Genomic DNA, 16,855 nt, shown 5'->3' on the forward strand with positions numbered 1-16,855 from the left:
GGCAGCATGGCCTCCAGGCGAGCCTGTCTCCTCCCAGCTCTCTACCCTCAGCATCACAACTGTCATGGGCTCTCAGCTGGACCATTTTCCTCCTCAGTAAGTCCAGTTGCAGCTTCCATAGTGGACAAGTGTAGACCCAGCAGAAATTGCCCTAAGGTGTGACCTCAACACCTTAGAGGCCAGCTGGAGGCATCTGGGGTTATCTTCAGCAAGGTCACCTTCAAGTTTGTCCGCACCAATATACTTTGCAGGTATGCCGGAGGGCACCTGGATGAACCTCAACGCTGAAAGTGAAGGCCCAGGCCTCCCATGGTGGCAGTGGAGGTGATGATGAAGAAAAGGAAGATATCCCGGAGGTCAGGCCACAGTCACTACACTTTCTGTGTAGCCAGAGACCACTTACACCACAAAGCCCGTGAAGATGAGGTGGGAGATCCGTAGGCTCTAGACCCCCGCATGTGCGGCCACCCAGCATGGAGGCGTCAAACTGCCATGAGGTCTCTCAGCGGACATGGGGTACTTCCTTAGCCTTAGAAAACATTGCCTCCAAACCAGCCAACCAGCTGAAGTGTGGTGAAAAGTTTCACCTGGGTGAAACGGCACAGACTGGCCTGAACATTGTGTCACCCTTGCTCATCCTTCCCCCTCCCAGATCCTTCTCCAATTTTTCGTCAATATTGTTGGGGAGAGGAGCTAGGTCTTTGTCCCGTGTATCCACCTCTGTGCAGAAACCTCCCTTCCCCCAACAAGAAAGGGGGAGCAGGGCTTCCCCTTGGTGCTGCAGTTGGACAGAGTAAGCATCTTGCCTAAACGAATGCATTGTTTATTAGCAAAAAGAAAAAAAAAGAAAGGAAAAAAATCCATTCCCTCAGCCACCTTTCCTCTTTACCCCATTGTCCGTGAAGACCAGATCTGTGGGTTTCCCAGGAAGGTGGCTCGGATACCAGGGTAGTGAGTTCCCCGTCAGTCAGTGCCTGGGCCAGGCCCACTTCAGGTTTCTACCTTCTCGTCCCCTTCTCCCCTCCAGGCCAACCAGCAGATGTGGCCATCGTAGGCTGGAGGCCTGGGCAGCTGGCGGCTGGGAGCCATGGGGTCTGCTCTGTGCTGCCGAGATAAGGGTGGCAGTCACTGGCATTCCTCCTTCCCCAGAGCTGGATCTTTCCTTCCACAAGCTTCTGCGAGGCCTTTGATTCTCTCTCAAAAGTGGGCACCATCTCTCCCCGAATCCCCATCCTGGGAAAGAAGGGGGTGGAACCAGGACAGGGAGTGAGGAGGGGACTATAGGGTGGGTCAGCTGTTCCCCTGGTGACAGGGACCTCGAAGAAGGCTTTGTCTGTAGCCCCCTCACACTTGCTCCCCTCCCTTCCCCCATTGCCCCCTCCCCTCACACACACCCCACTGTTTCCCCTTCATCATCTGGGCACCAGTTAATCCCACAGCCGTGACAGCTCCCCACCTCCACCCTGCTGTCTCATCTCTCGGCCTTGCCTTCTCTTCCTGACACTGTCAGGGTGGGGACATATGTGGCCAGTGGCTCCAGATGGCTCGCCTCTGTGTCCTGATGGGACTGGGTGGCTCTGAGGGCTTGACTGGGGGCCACATGGCATCTTTTCATCGTTTTCTCTTTTTTTAATTTATTTTTATTGGAATATAGTTGATTTACAATGGTGTGTTAGTTTCAGGTGTACAGCAAGGTGAATCAGTTATACACATACATATATCCACCCTTTTTTTTTTCAGATTCTTTTCCCATATAGGCCATTACAGAGTGTTGGGTAGAGTTCCCTGTGCTCTACAGTAGGTCCTTATCTATTTTATATATAGTAGTGTGTATACATTCCTTTTCTTCTATACTGTCCTTTTTCTTGAGAAACTGCTGGAGGGAGTCTTGCACAGAGGTGGTCCCCACTGCCCTCTGAGTTTTGCATTTTTTGGTGGTGTGTTTTGTTTTTTATTTTCATTACTACATTCTTTGGATTTATGACGATTTTCCCCCAATTTATCATGCCCACTTCCAGCCCAGTCTCACCTGTGAGTTAAGCCTCTGGGTTCCAGGAAGGGGTCTGTGGGCTCTGGCTCAGACCCTCTCTCCCCTCCCCTCCCTGTGAGACAGCTCGGTGCTCAGGGTGTAGGAGGGCTCGGCTGGCTTCCCACAGGGTGTGGGGCACAGGGCACCGGAGAAGTGGTCCGCTCCCTGCGCCCAGCCTGCTGGCTCCTGCATTCAGTTTCTCCTCTGGATGAAACAGGCGATAAGGAGAATGTTGGGTGGCATAGCTATTCATGATGGTGTGTGGATTTTAGGGGTGCATGAGGTTGACAAGGGAAGCCAGTTACCATCCGGGGCAGGGAAATGGCTTGAATGAGAATATCCAAGAAACAGCCAAGAGGGATGTTGGAAGTAGAACCAACAGGACTTATTAGATGTGGAGAGCAGAGAGAGGGAGATATTCAGGTTAACTCCCAGGTGTCTGGCTAAGGCAACTGAGCAGGTGAGAGGGACCTGGACAGGCTCAGATTTAAGGGGGAAACCATCATTCAGTTTAGGACACGGTGACACTGAGAAGACTGTCACTTGGGCTTGTGACACTGCATGTTGGAGGCAAGGTCGGGGCTGAAGATCTGAAGGTAAAGTTGGAGGGCTTCCGCACGTGAATATTGGAGATCTGGTGATCAGAGAGGGCAGAGAGGAAGTGGGGAAACGTCTGCACAGACTCCCGAGGAATTCTAACCTTTGAAGATGAGCAAAAGAACACTAAGGCTGAGAGAAACTGAGCGGAAAGGCAGGGACAAAATTCACGGTGCAGTGTCAACAGCCTGCGCTGTCAAGGGATCAGAGAAAGGGTTGGAGGGTCAAAGGTGACTGTGGAGGGAGGGGTCACCCGGGAGGTTCGGCCTTTGAAGGGAGGAGAGGGCCTCTCTGTGTTTTGCTAGGAGGGAGAAAGGAGATTCCTCTGGATCAGGGGTCCGCAAACCTATAAAGGGCAGAGAGTAAATATTGTCGGCTTTCGGTGGCATATGGTCAATTTCTCAACAGGCTGTTATAGCAAAGAGCAGCCTTAGACAATCAGTGAACAAATGAGCATGGTCGGTTCCAAGAACTCTTTATTTATGGACACTGAAATTTGAATTTCATATAATTTTCATGTGCCATGAAAGATGATTCATCTTTTTATTTTCCCCCAATTATTTAAAAATGTAAAAACCACTGTAAGCTGGTTGGCCGTACAAAAACAGGCGGAGGGCGGAATTCAGCTCACTGGCCATTACATGCTGAGTCCTGGTCTGCATGCTGGAAAGGAAGGTGGAAAAGTTTATTAAAAGTGGAGCGGGACATGGAGGTGGGGGGACCGGGGGGTCCTGCTCACAGAACTCTGTTCTTTCAGTGAAGTATGAAGCAAAGTCATCAGCTGAAATTGAGGAATTGCGAAAGGCAGGGATTTCTTATGGAGGAGACCAGGAAGCTGGTGTACAGGAAAAACCCAGCAGCATGTAGAGCGGATGGAAATCCCACAGAGGCGTGACCGTGTTGACCAAGGGGAGGTTTCCCGGAGGCCCTGCATGTACGCTGGGTCTTAACGAATGATCAGAGATCGTTAATTCATTTAAAAGTGAGAAGGACTATTAAAATCCTGAAGAGACAGAGCAGCGACGATGACATCCCGCAACAGGCACATTTTCAAGTGACAGTAACCACATTCCATAATTTTCATAATTTCTGTTTTAAGCAAATTGCCTTTTAATGATACTAAAACAAAAACTGACTGTAGTGTAAATGTCCAGACATCTCCAAACAGGCCAATGGACTGTAATGCACACACATCTGGTCAGCATCTGGAGTGCACACAGGACAAAAATTCTTCAGATTTGCTCTGCATGTTAAACTTGGGTGTAGCCAGAGAAGTTCATGCTCATTTCAGGTTCAGGCAAATCTGGTCAATTTGGCAACAGGCTATTGACCTATAGAAGGCCTTAAGAGGAACTCTCATTTATAGTTTTTTGTGGAGCCTCGTGTAAGCTCCTGGAGTATGATCTTACCTTCAAACAAGCTCAGCCTTCATTCTTTCTGGAATGCTGCCCAAAAAAAAAGTAAGTTGAACTTTGAGTGAAGTTAAAATTTCAGAGAGTGATTCACAATACCATTTTTTTCTTTCAAAAAATTTTTAGACTTTTAATTGTGGTAACATAAAATTTACTATCTTAACCTTTCTTTCTTTAAGGCTTTATTTTTGTTAGAGTAGCTTTAGGTCCATGCAAATTAAGACAGTACAGAGATTTTCCCATATACCCCCTGACCCGACAGAAGCATGGCCTACCCCATCATCAACATCCCCCACCAGACGGGGACATTTGTTACAACTGATGAACTTGCACTGACACATCATAATCACCCAAAGGCCATAGCTTACATTAGGGTTCAGTCTTGGTCCTGTATGTTCTGTGGGTTTGGATAAATGTATAATCACATGTATTCACCATTATAGTATCATATAGAGTATTTTAAAATTTTAATAATATATTTTATTAAACCCAGTATACCTAAAATATTATTTCAACATGTAATCAATCTAAAAAAATTTTACACTCCTTTTGTAAAGGAATTTTACAAATTTTACATTTTTTAAAATTTAATTTTATTTATTTATTTTTTATACAGCAGGTTCTTATTAGTCACCCATTTTATACATATTAGTGTATACATATCAACCCCAATCTCCCAATTCATCCCACCACCACCCCCACCCCCTGCCACTTTCCCCCCTTGGTGTCCTTATGTTTGTTCTCTACACCTTTGTCTCTATTTCTACCCTGCAAACCGATTCATCTGTACCATTTTTCTAGGTTCCACATATATGCGTTAATATACAACATTTGTTTTTCTCTTTCTGACTTACTTCACTCTGTTGTACTATGTCTTTAAAATCCAGTGTGTACTTTACACTTGCAGCCCATCCATCTGGTCACTAAAATTTTAACTGGAAATACTTGATCGATACTTAGGTATAAAATTTTCAGTTGAAAAAGATTCACATACTTAAGTTGTTTCAAACACACTTAAAACAAGTGTCCCAAACACACTTAAAAGATTCTAATAGCTGATTTGAATATCAGTTTTTAAATGAAAATGAAAAAAATTGAAAAAGAGGAAGCTCAGAGATTTCCTGTATACCCCCTGTCCCCTCACAAGTACAGCCTCCCGCATTATCAACATCCCCACCAGAGTGGGTAGTTTTCAGCTGATGAACCTACGTTGTTATGTTATAATCACCCAAAGTTGTAGTTTACATTAGGGTTCACTCCTGGTGTTGTACATCCTATGGGTTTCGATAAATATATTATGACGTGTGCATAATTATAATGTCATACAGAATATTTCACTTCCCTAAAAATCCTCTGTGGTCCACCTGTTCATCCCTCCTTCCTCCCCTGGATTTTATTTATATTTACATTTCATAAAATTTGTAAGCATTTTAGACCTTATGATACCTTTTTAAAAACAACATCCAATTGGGTTCATTTCACATAAAAGAAATGCAATCTAAACACACCTTTAGGAGGAGATGAAGAATTTTCAGATGATACTCCTGTTTTACAACTCAAAAAATAAACTGAATCATTTAGGGAGAGATCAGAGTTTGGAACTGTTCTTGCCATGCATCTCATATCAAAATAAATCCTGGCTTGTGTATTTTCCTTAGAGGAAGATCTATTATTGTCTCATTCTTATAATAAACTGTTTTCAGTCTTTTTCTTAAACACATAGATCTACTAATAGCCTCAGGCTTTATAGAATTCCCACTCCAAAATGTCTATAATAAATCAAATTTCTTCATTCGGAGTGTTCAGCCTCTGAAGGACTGATGCTGATGGGTTGGGTGTAGAGGGGCAGGTCAGACTTCCTAGGATTAGAAAGAAGTAATTAGTAACTAGAGTTAGTCTCCACACTTCCTCACTTTAGACCCCTTTTACCAGCTGTTTGAACCAAAGGGAGAGAAGATCTTTCACCTTTCTTTAAACTTTGTTTTAGCTCTATTGAATATTAAAACAAATTAAAGTAAATAAAGGAAATTAAAATAAAGACAGTGGATTTTCCATGAGTACAGACGATGAAGCTGAATTCAAAGAGCTTCGTTTACTTTCCCCAGGCATCCTCAGAGGATTGGGGGTCACATGGGATGAAAATGGGAATTCTTATTCCCTAAACTGATCTCAGATCCCTAGACAGATGGTTTCTCAATGAGAAAACCCAACAAGGTTTCAACAAATGTCTTTGTTTTACATCTTCTGAACTCAGGAACATTAGAATAGCTTTGTGCTCATTTTTATTTCTGGCAAAAAGAAGCTGGTTTGGCCAAAGTGTTATTTGGGGGGGGCATTGGCATGTTCTTAGGTATAGGATTTGCCTTTTAACCCAAGCTAAATAAAGTCAGACAATTATGGTTTTGGGGTTCTCTTCCAGGAGACAAATCAATATTTTTTTAAAAGCAACATGTAGGCTCTAGTTATTAAAAGATTTGTTCAAGAACATTCATATTCCATAACCTCATGTCAGAAAAATTCAAGCAGTAAGACGTCTAAAGAGGGGGCTTTTTGCAGTTTGACTCTTTTCCTTGTTAGCACTTCATAAAAAGTGACAAACCACTTCTTGCCTTCTTGCATTTACTTCAAACTCTGCCTTATAGTGATTTTTCTCTTTAGATGAGCCCTCATTTATACTTTCTACTTCTCTGAGTTTAAGAGTCTTTGAAGCCTACTTTCCTTGTGAGATACACCATCAGTCTTTAAAAAAGAAGGGGGGGGGGAACTGAGTGATTTGTCACAGACACAGTACATAAGGCCAAAGAGTCACAACACTTTTTCGTGCTTTTCTATACATCACGCATGAATACGGATGCTATGAATTTCTTTGATTTGGCAACCATAATGCCAAGGAAACATTAATTTACATCTTAAGGGCCAATAGACTAAATGCGGCAGAAATAAGGTTTTACTTTTATAAGAACACATTGGGAGCAAAGACATATCTCAGAGCTATCTTGTTATAGGATTTTTTTAAATAAATTTATTTATTTTATTTATTTATTTTTGGCTGCGTTGGGTCTTCGTTGCTGTGCGCAGGCTTTCTCTAGTTGCGGCGAGCAGGGGCTACTCTTCGTTGCGGTGCGCGGGCTTCTCATTGCGGTGGCTTCTCTTGCTGTGGAGCATGGGCTCTAGGCGCACGGACTTCAGTATTTGTGGCACGTGGGCTCAGTAGTTGTGGCTCGCGGGCTCTAGGGAGCAGGCTCAGGAGTTGTGGCACACGGGCTTAGTTGCTCCACGGCATGTGAGATCTTCCCAGACCAGGGCTCGAACCCATGTCCCCTGCATTGGCAGGCAGATTCTTAACCACGGAGCCACCAGGGAAGCCCAAAACGATCTCGCAAATAGCATTCTTTTATATTTAGGGGTATAAATGGCTGGGATATAAAGGGGCAGATAGTGGTAAAATACCCCTACAGGTTGTTATTTTACACTTGCAACACTTGAAGTTTATTCCATCAAGAGTGAATAAACTCTTATAATTAAAAGTAGAATAATATGTTTTCATGTATAATTGGATATGTTATGTGATTTTTAGTGGTTTGGACCAAATGAGAAATTCAGTTAAACTTTCACTTGGATGGAAGAGATTTTTGCCTGTGATAAGGGAGAGGCAAAGGGAAGTCATACTATTTTACTTATAATAAACCAGTTAGAAAATTATAGAAGGATTATAACTTTCTCCAAACACAAAGATTGCAGCAATTCTCTGTTTTCACACAATTCAAAGCCAGCTGTCTCACAATGGTAACTTTGCATAAGGAGATGACATATTTTAAACCAAAAGAAAACCATTTTGAGCATTTCCATATTTTGTTGCTATAGAATGCTATTGCTTTCTCTCTCTCTCTCTCTCTTCCTTCCTTCCTTCCTTTCTTCCTTTCTTTCCTTCTTTTTCTTTCTTTCTTTTTCTTTCTTCTTCCTTCCTTCCTTCCTTTCTTTCTTTCTTTCTTTCTTCCTTCCTTCCTTCCTTCCTTCCTTCCTTCCTTTCTTTCTTTCTTTCCTCCTTTCTTCCTTCCTTCCTTCCTTTCTTTCTTTCTTTCTTTTTTCTTTCCTCTCTTTCTAAAAAATGTTTTTCTTGGTTATTCAACCAAATTTCCAACTAGGCACATCTAGCATCAATGACAAAAAATGTTTTTTTCAAAACTGAAAGGTTTAGCTGAGTTGGATATCCTGATTTTTGATAAGGTAGTCCCAATGAGGATGGCAGTGTGTTTTTTTTGCAGATAATTTCTCACTTGCTTGTTTCTATTGGCAGCCCAAAGTCCAACCAGGCTGTTGCCTGCAAAGCACCACAGGGGATGTGAAGAAACACGGGCTTTGGCATTCTTTGGGAGATTCCCTGGTGTTGGGAATTCTTTAGGCAATAATATTACAATTCTGACTTTTGAACTATGCAACTGGCAAAGGATTTTTAATCCTTTTCTCAACCGGAGAAACCCAAGATAATGATGGAAACTACAGGAATACCAGAGAGGAGGGGAAAAACGATAACTTTTTAATTTTAGGAAGTATTTGTGTATTTGAGCTTCACTCTCCTGAAAGCATATATAAATAGATAGCCCTTCTATCCTTCTTATTTAAACTAAAGAATAAAAATAGTTCGGATTAACCACTATTGATGTCATTATTCTTAGTGCATTCACAAGAAAAAGTAGAAGTCTTTGAAAAAACAGCATTATATTAAAGTATGTAATGTTGCTCACATTAGAAAACTCTATTTTAACATATTTACGTATGATTTAGTTAATGAATTTAACATTTATCAATAAAATAAGTAAATGTAAGATTCAGGACAGTAAGCCTTTAATCTATTTCATTTTATTTCCCGGTGTAACCTTAGCACTTGGAACAGTACCTGACATATGGAAAGATTTCAATAAATATTTTTGTATATAAACAAATAAATGAATATTGAGATTGGCTTTGCATAAAAAGAAGAGATTCATAGGCCCCAAACTTTTATTATTATTATTATCTTAGTCTTAATGGAACTATAACATTTAATTTGCTATTAATCTTTTTTTGTTATTCAATAGAAGGTCTTTCCTTTCTGCTTTTCTTTTTTTCACCATTTTTCTGTTTTGCTTTGATGTTCTATGATGATTTTTCCCCAGGTCATGCCAATACTCACAATGAACAGGAATCTTTGACTTGCTTAAGCCAATTTGTTTGTCTGGATTTTTTTTTGGTTTTAAATTTCTCTGTCAAGGTTGCTTTTCTGAGACAAAATTTGTCATCATCTTCATTTTAATCTGCTTTCATAATTCTGATCGTTTTATTTTCAACTTTAAAAACATTTTCTTCCAATTCTTGCTAGCAGAAGTAAATATCACTAATACCCAATCTTGTTACTTTTGTTTTAGGATAAATGTGAGAATTTCTCCATAAGTAAAAAGTGCATTCTTCCTTTTCTTTTGAACTCAATTAGTAACTTATTTTGTACATCACAAATAGTTCAAGCTCTTTTCCATCTCTTTCCTGACCAAATTTGCATATGTTTGTATTTGCAAACGTTGTTCGCAATTATTTGTGGTACTCTCATAAATCTCTTCTTATCCAGGATTTCTTTATATGAAAAAGCTTTACTGAGATATAATTTATATAAAATAAACTGAACACTATGTTCAACTGTACACTTGGGTTTGAAATACAATCAAGATAATAAGCCTGGGGCTTCCCTGGTGGCGCAGTGGTTGAGAGTCTGCCTGCCGATGCAGGGGACACGGGTTTGTGCCCCGGTCTGGGAGGATCCCACGTGCCGCGGAGCGGCTAGGCCCATGAGCCATGGCCGCTGAGCCTGCGCGTCTGGAGCCTGTGCTCCACAACGGGAGAGGCCACAACAGTGAGAGGCCTGTGTACCGCAAAAAAAAAAAAAAAAAAAAAAGATAATAAGCCTGTCCATCACTCCTAAACGTTTTCATGATCTTCTGCAGTCTCTTCATTGGGCCCCTTTCAACAACTTTAATCTTGTCCCCAGGTAACCACTGATCTGCTATCTGTTACTATAGATTCGTTTGCATTTACTAGAATTTTATATAAATGGAATAACACCAACTGCAATGTCAATAAGAAATCTTAAAGTACCTCACACACGAGGCTCACAAACCAAAATTCATTATCTTTCCTCTACATTTGTGAGATTGCTATGTGCTTTCTATTTCTGTTAATAAAATTCTTTTGTTAAGATCAAAACTCTTTTATTCAAGATCAAAACTGGACTTGTCCTCAGTGTTCTTTTCCCTTTGTCTAGAAATCAGTTTCCATGATGGCCAACTCTGCTTCTGAAAGGTTACTTTCCTATCTCTACATTTCTTTTCCCACTGCACTACCCCTGGCCCTCATTATTTCCTTGGATTATGGCAATATTTTCACAATTGTTCTCTTTGCCACCAATATTTCTTTTTCTCTATAGTCTGTCAGCCACACTGCCACCATTTATTGAGGATTTATTATATCAAGACAATAAAGGGAATTTGTTTCATCCATCCTGGTGTCCTTCCGTAGCATCATGTTCTTTTTTGTCACAACATTACTTTCATAATTATTTGATCTGTTTCTCTTCCTACACTTCAAGCTTGATGAAGTCATGAGTCATGCCCTTTTGTTATTATCATTTTCTCTCTCCTCAACATGTACCACAGCATCAGTTACAGGGGAGGTGTTCAACAAGTATTTGTTGAATAAATATGTAACATGTAACTTCTTCTATATTATATCTTTAGATTATTTTTTATAGCTCCATTACCTATAGTATAAATTTCATACCTATTATTGCTACATATAATGCTTTTAGGAAATTGGACTCAACAACCTTTTTAGATTCAATTCTTTTCACCCCTCCTATAACATGCCTTTTCCATCTTTCTGGAATATCTTTCCCTCTTCTCTCTGGCAAATATCTGTTTTTCTTTAAACTGGTCTCCAAAGTTTCTCTCCATATTCTAAGATTCCCTGGCCCAACTCTGCATAATTAATCACTTCTTCCTTCATTCTTCTATACACCTGGCCATGTTGTACTATGTTAGTAATTGTTTCAGTTTTCTATAACTACATAACAAAACATCCCCAGACTTAGTGGTTTAAAGAGCAACAATTTTTAGTCATCTGTCGTGGTTCTTTGGGTTGGCAGAGCTCAGCAAGATGGTTCTTCTGCCCCACATGGTGCTGGCTGGGATTTCAATCATCTAAGAGTTTGACTGGTCTGGAATATCCAAGCTGTCTCACTCATAAGGCTGGAGGTTGATGCTTGCTTTCATTTGGAAGTTTAGATGAGGATGTCAGGTGGTGAGCTTTGGTCACCCACTATATATGCTCTCCATGAAGGTTGGGCTTCTCCGAACATGGAACCTGGGTTCCAAAAAGACATGTTCATGTGGCAAAAGATAAAGCTAAAAATGTCCTAAGGTTGAGCCTTGAAAGTTCAGAGCTTCACTTTCACCATGTAAGTCTCAGGGCTATCCCAGATCCACTATGGAGAGGAGCACACCAGGGCATGAATATCAGGCAGTGTAATCCATTAGGGTCCACCACTGTAGATTTTATGTGTTTATTCTCTTCTGCCAAATTATGAGACATTTGAAAACAATCAATGTGTTTTATCTTTGTTTCCATAGCAGCTAACATAGTGCCTGAAATAATCATTGTTTGATGAATACTTGTAGAATGTAATGGTCTTACCCCATCCTTCTTTCCTCATTCATCACTGGTTGTAGACATTCCCAGGGTTGATTTTTTTCACCCTTGTTTCTGTCTATCTTTGTCTTCCAACTTCAGCCATGACGTCTGTGTTTGCTATTAACATCTCTGTCACACGACCTTACACATCTTACACATTTTCCTTCACTCCAGAGCAAGGCCTCTCCTCCAGCCACCATATGGGATCACTGGTAACAATAAACCTTCAATTCTTTGAAAGCAACACCATAGGACTCCTTCTACTTTTTTGCCCTCTTTCCTCACTATTCCTCCTCAAGATTAGACATGTTGTCATTTGAGATGTCACAAGCTCTGTTCTCATTTCTATTATGCTGACCCAGGCAATCATCCTTGAACAACTAGAACAGGAGTTTCTGGATTCTTTTCTATGCCCCTCTTCCCATCCAACCTAAGCTCAATCTCTTTCCCAGTAGGTCTCATGGAAACACCAGCCTCATCAAAGTCTCTCTCCTGCCTCATCCCTCAGATCAGAAAATGCTGAAGGCAACTGGTTGCTTAGCAGTAAACTGTTTTTGTCCTTTTTTTAAACTTTTTATTTTACCTTGGAGTATAGTTGATTAACAATGTTGTGTTGGTTTCTGGTGTACAGCAGAGTGATTCAGTTATACATACACATGTATCTGTTCTTTTTCAAATTCTTTTCCCATTTAGTCTATTACAGAACATTCAGCCTTGTTCCCTATGCTATACAGTAGGCTCTTGTTTGTTATCTATTTTAAATATAGCAGTGTGTACATGTCAATCCCAAACTCCCATTCTATCCCTCCCCCACCACCCTCCCCCCCTGGTAACCATAAATTCGTTCTCCAAGTCTGGGAATCTGTTTCTGTTTTGTAAATAAGTTCATTTGTATCATTCTTTGTTTTTTTAGAATCCACATATAAGTGCTATCATACAATATTTGTCTTTCTCTGTCTGACCTACTTCATTCAGTATGACAGTCTCTAGGTCCACCCATGCATGCTGCTGCAAATGGCATTATTTCATTCTTCTTAGTGGCTGAGTAATATTCCATTGTAAACTGTTGAGTGTTACCCTAAGTGCCTTGGGGTAACATTCAACAGTTCTGTAGAATCTGTCTCCACTCCACCAGGACAGTCTCAACCTCTACCTCATCAGGAACCTCAGACAGGCCCGACTCCTCTCTGATTCCCAAACTCTCTGTGATCATCATAGGTTCAAACATAAGCTTTTCCCAAGGATTTGAGGCAGTATTTTTTGGAATGCTTGCAAGTTTTCTTTGAACACTAGAATATTAATAGATTATTTTAGGAGAAAGATATAGATCTGCAGTTAGAAGATCTGGGGAAGTATTCGATTAAAAATTAGTTTTAATAATCATGAGAAGTCTCAGAGATTTTGTTATGCTTATATGTATTGTATCTCTCCACAGAGGAAATTAATGTGTACCATTCTCAAAATCTTCTTAAATGTAGAAACCCTTTTTTTTTTTTTGCGGTATGCGGGCCTCTCACTGTTGTGGCCTCTCCCGTTGTGGAGCACAGGCTCCGGACGCGCAGGCTCAGTGGCCATGGCTCACGGGCCCAGCCGCTCCGCGGCATGTGGGATCTTCCTGAACCGGGTCACAAACCCATGTCCCCTGCATCAACAGGCAGACTCTCAACCACTGCGCCACCAGGGAAGTCCCTAGAAACCCTGTTAAATCCATAAAACATGCCTAGGAAACTGCTGCTCCAGTGTATACTGATTCCAAATTTTTCTTAATGTTTCTGGCATTTATTACCTCTATGGCTAATTTGCGTACTTATTCATGTATTTCTTTCCTTCTGCATCTTTTTTTTATCACCTACCTCAGTGTTGTTATGGAGAAGGTATAAAATAAATACTCATTAAATGAATGAATAAGCTTTCCATTTCATTGATGAAAAAAAACTGGGAAATTTTGAGACTGGGCCAAAGTTTCCTGATTCTCATTCAAGTATACTAAGGCTTTTCCTAGCTAACTGGCTACCAAGAATGAAAGTTTTTACTGCTGAATCCCAATTTTGTGAGCCCTCTGGAATGTAGCTACTCATTTATCTTAAAATACCATAAAAAGACCAGTTCATATAGCAGTCAGAGGAAGATTATTAAAGCTTTCATTTTTCTTGGAAAACTTGAGAATTTCCACTAAGATAGTCTTATTACATCCTCTAATTTACTTGAAATTACAGGACATCAGACAAATATGGAACTGTGATTTGGTATATTTGCAAGGAGACATAAATAAGTAAGGAGGTGATAAGTTGTTGTGTTTTTTGACTACTTAAAAAAATCTACTTCACCCTTCCAATTTAGTTGTAACTTTTATGTTCCATAACATGAAAACAAATTAACAACATTATATGTAGACTTTTCTTTTGATCAAATACTATTTGTTCAATCAATAAACAACTATTTATTGAGAAATCATTACCTCCCAGGCTCTGTGGTAAGTGATGTGGTTACTGCCATGAATAAACTAAAGGCACTATTGAATATATGATCATGATAATGATAGATGCTAAAAAGGAAAAGTACAGGTTTCCATGCGTGCATATAACAGCAAGACCCTAACTTAGTCTTAGGGCCACAGAATGCTTTCTTAAGAAAGGTCCATTTGAATGAAACTTGAAGGGCAAGTTAAAACTCAGACAGAGAAAAATAGTGGGAAACTGGGAGAAGGCTCTACCGTGAGAAGGGTCTTGGAGAGTTTGGGAAACTAAAATACAGTTGAAGAATGTTGAGCAAAGAAAAGTTAGCAAAGGCTAGCTTATGGGCCCACAAATGATGTCAATAGCTAATCTCACCCTTTCCTTTTTTTTTTTTTTTCTCATCACTTTCCCCGAGTAAAAGTTTATATTTTTACTTTTAAACTTCTTTAGGAAGCATTTTATTGCAAAGCATTGCTGGTAAACAGAGTAAATGATTCTGAAGCTGATTGTCAACTTTTTAGAAAGCTTGGAATGATGAAACTTCTGAACTTGTGAGTCTACAAAAGTTTCCTTGGCATTTGAGCACAGTCGTCAAGTCAACTCGGATGGCTGGCTTAGGACCAACATGAATGATTTCTGTCTGGCCGTAACTGCAGCGGGATGAAGGAGCATTCATTTTCTGCTTAAAATTACTCTCAGTGTTGTTCTGTACTGTTGAAATAGCGCTTGCCCTTCACCCCAGAGTGGAAGCTTACAGGTGCTGGGTCGGGTCCAGAGGACCCAGGCATTGCAGTACCACGAGATTCACCTCAGTGTGAAGATGTGATTAAAGGAATCACAATCAAGGATATCATCTAAAAGAAAATGCAGAAACGTTCAAGCTAAATGAAATCAAACTTGAAGCTTCTGATAGATATTTTGGAAAATTCCGTTTTAGAAGTGATATTTTTAAAAGATTACCTTAAAGGCATTACCAATGGCTTGAGTATCTTTAAAAATAATAATGATGGAGAGATTAATCAAGGACCTAAACATTTAATAATTTTCATTAACCCGTTATCTTAGAAAATGTGAAAAAAATTAAAGATTAATAAGAGAGAGTTTTCTGTCGAAAAGTCCCTGGAGCAGGAGAGAGAATGCCACACTCCTGCTCTCCTTTTCCCTTCCTCTCCTTTCTCTCTTCTTTCCTTTTTATCTACACTCATCTTTCCAGAAATTTTTCATGATGGCTTATAACGTCGCATTTGGTAAAGCACTTAATGAGGAAACTGGAGAAATGAGAGAAAAGAGAAGAAGAAAAAAACTAAAAGCAGGGACCACATTAACACCTTCCCCACCACACTTCTGTACTTGGCTTGGCATTTCCTGGCACCCAGTACAACGGCCTTAGGACACAAATGAACCAAATGCTGGTTGGTGAGGCCAGGGCTTAGAGAAATTTCCCCGCTGGGTGGTTGGTAAAAGTGATGGTGAAAGGGAGCTCATGGAAAACACATGCAAGTGAGGGTAAAATGCTCAACAGTATCTCTGTAATAGATTCAATCACACATATGGTTGACCTGTTTTGAGTCATAGCTCCTGAAGTCCAGCAATGGCCTTGATTCTGGAGTGTAGTTCGGTGAGCCTGAGGGACCTGCTCCAGGTCTGGAATCTTTGGATGGTCAAGCACAGTCCAAGGATCAAATTTAGTCCTTTTTTTTTTTTAGCATTTCAGGGGATAGATGGCTGGATGCACGATCTTCCCTTTGTCTTTACAAAGGCTGAAAAACAATCGGGGGAAAGGAAGTCGTTAGAGATCCATTAAGACTTACATGAGAAAGAAAATGAAAATTGAAATAATGACAGCAAAATCATAAGGAGAAGCTCTCACAGTGTTAGGAGAATATGTCTTATAAGTCAAACAAAGAAGAAAGGCAGAGAAAGAATAAACTGGAAGGAAATCAGCGGTCCACGTCCTTGATAGAGGGGTTCTTCTGCACAGTCTACTCCCCAGCAGCTGCGGGTGACACAGACAGGGGATGTTACAGGGCCATTTCCTCGTGATCTTAGCCAGGTAAACAATTGCCTTTTCGGGTCTTCTCACAGAGGCCATCCTGCCTCGATCAAAGAGCTGGCTTTGCAGCCAAGGCTCCACCTGCAGAAATGAGTAGAATGGTCTTTTAGCCCCGCCCACGATCAAAACTTCCAGATCTCAGTAAATGAACGGCAGTGCAGGGTGGCAAGTTCTTTGCTGGTGTTATGGGCAAAGTGCTAGAGGAGCCCTGGGAAGAAGTGATTATTGGTCAATTTCTATGTTAGTTCTATAGTTTCAGAAAGTATTAGGTGCTAATGTTTCTTAGAGAATAAATAGATACAGTTTTGTCTTCAAGTTTAACTAAACATAAAAATCTTTTAGTGTTTATGTTTTCTTTGCAGTTTGAAAAATAATAACTTGCTCTCATAGGTAGTGTAAAGGTCCTGGTATTTTCATAAACGTGTTGCAGAAGGTCCACGGACAAATAAGATCTTCTCCTGAAAGATATGATCATAACTATGTTGAGGGAAAATGAGAAACAAGGTAATATAAAAATTTATATTCTTGAAAAATGCCAGAAATATATGATAAGCTGTTAAGGAGACGTTAAAATGTCTGGCAATTGCCACCA

At 40.5% G+C, this 16,855-nt stretch overlaps 1 long non-coding RNA gene across 2 annotated transcripts in view; it reads right to left on the reverse strand.

The window, feature by feature from the left end:
* Positions 1-14,179: 14,179 nt before the first annotated feature.
* The window catches only part of LOC137221149 (uncharacterized), a 62,657-nt gene continuing 59,981 nt past the window's right edge, over positions 14,180-16,855 (reverse strand). The window contains exons 8-9 of one of the 2 annotated variants that reach the window (XR_010941897.1): positions 16,081-16,206; positions 14,180-15,970 (exon numbers count right to left, since the gene is read on the reverse strand). This is a non-coding gene — a long non-coding RNA (uncharacterized lncRNA). The remainder of the gene's footprint in view (positions 15,971-16,080; positions 16,207-16,855) is intronic. The other variant, XR_010941902.1, reaches the window with a different exon arrangement.

This window comes from Pseudorca crassidens, chromosome 3, assembly GCF_039906515.1.
Source record: "Pseudorca crassidens isolate mPseCra1 chromosome 3, mPseCra1.hap1, whole genome shotgun sequence".
Lineage (NCBI taxonomy): Eukaryota > Metazoa > Chordata > Mammalia > Artiodactyla > Delphinidae > Pseudorca > Pseudorca crassidens.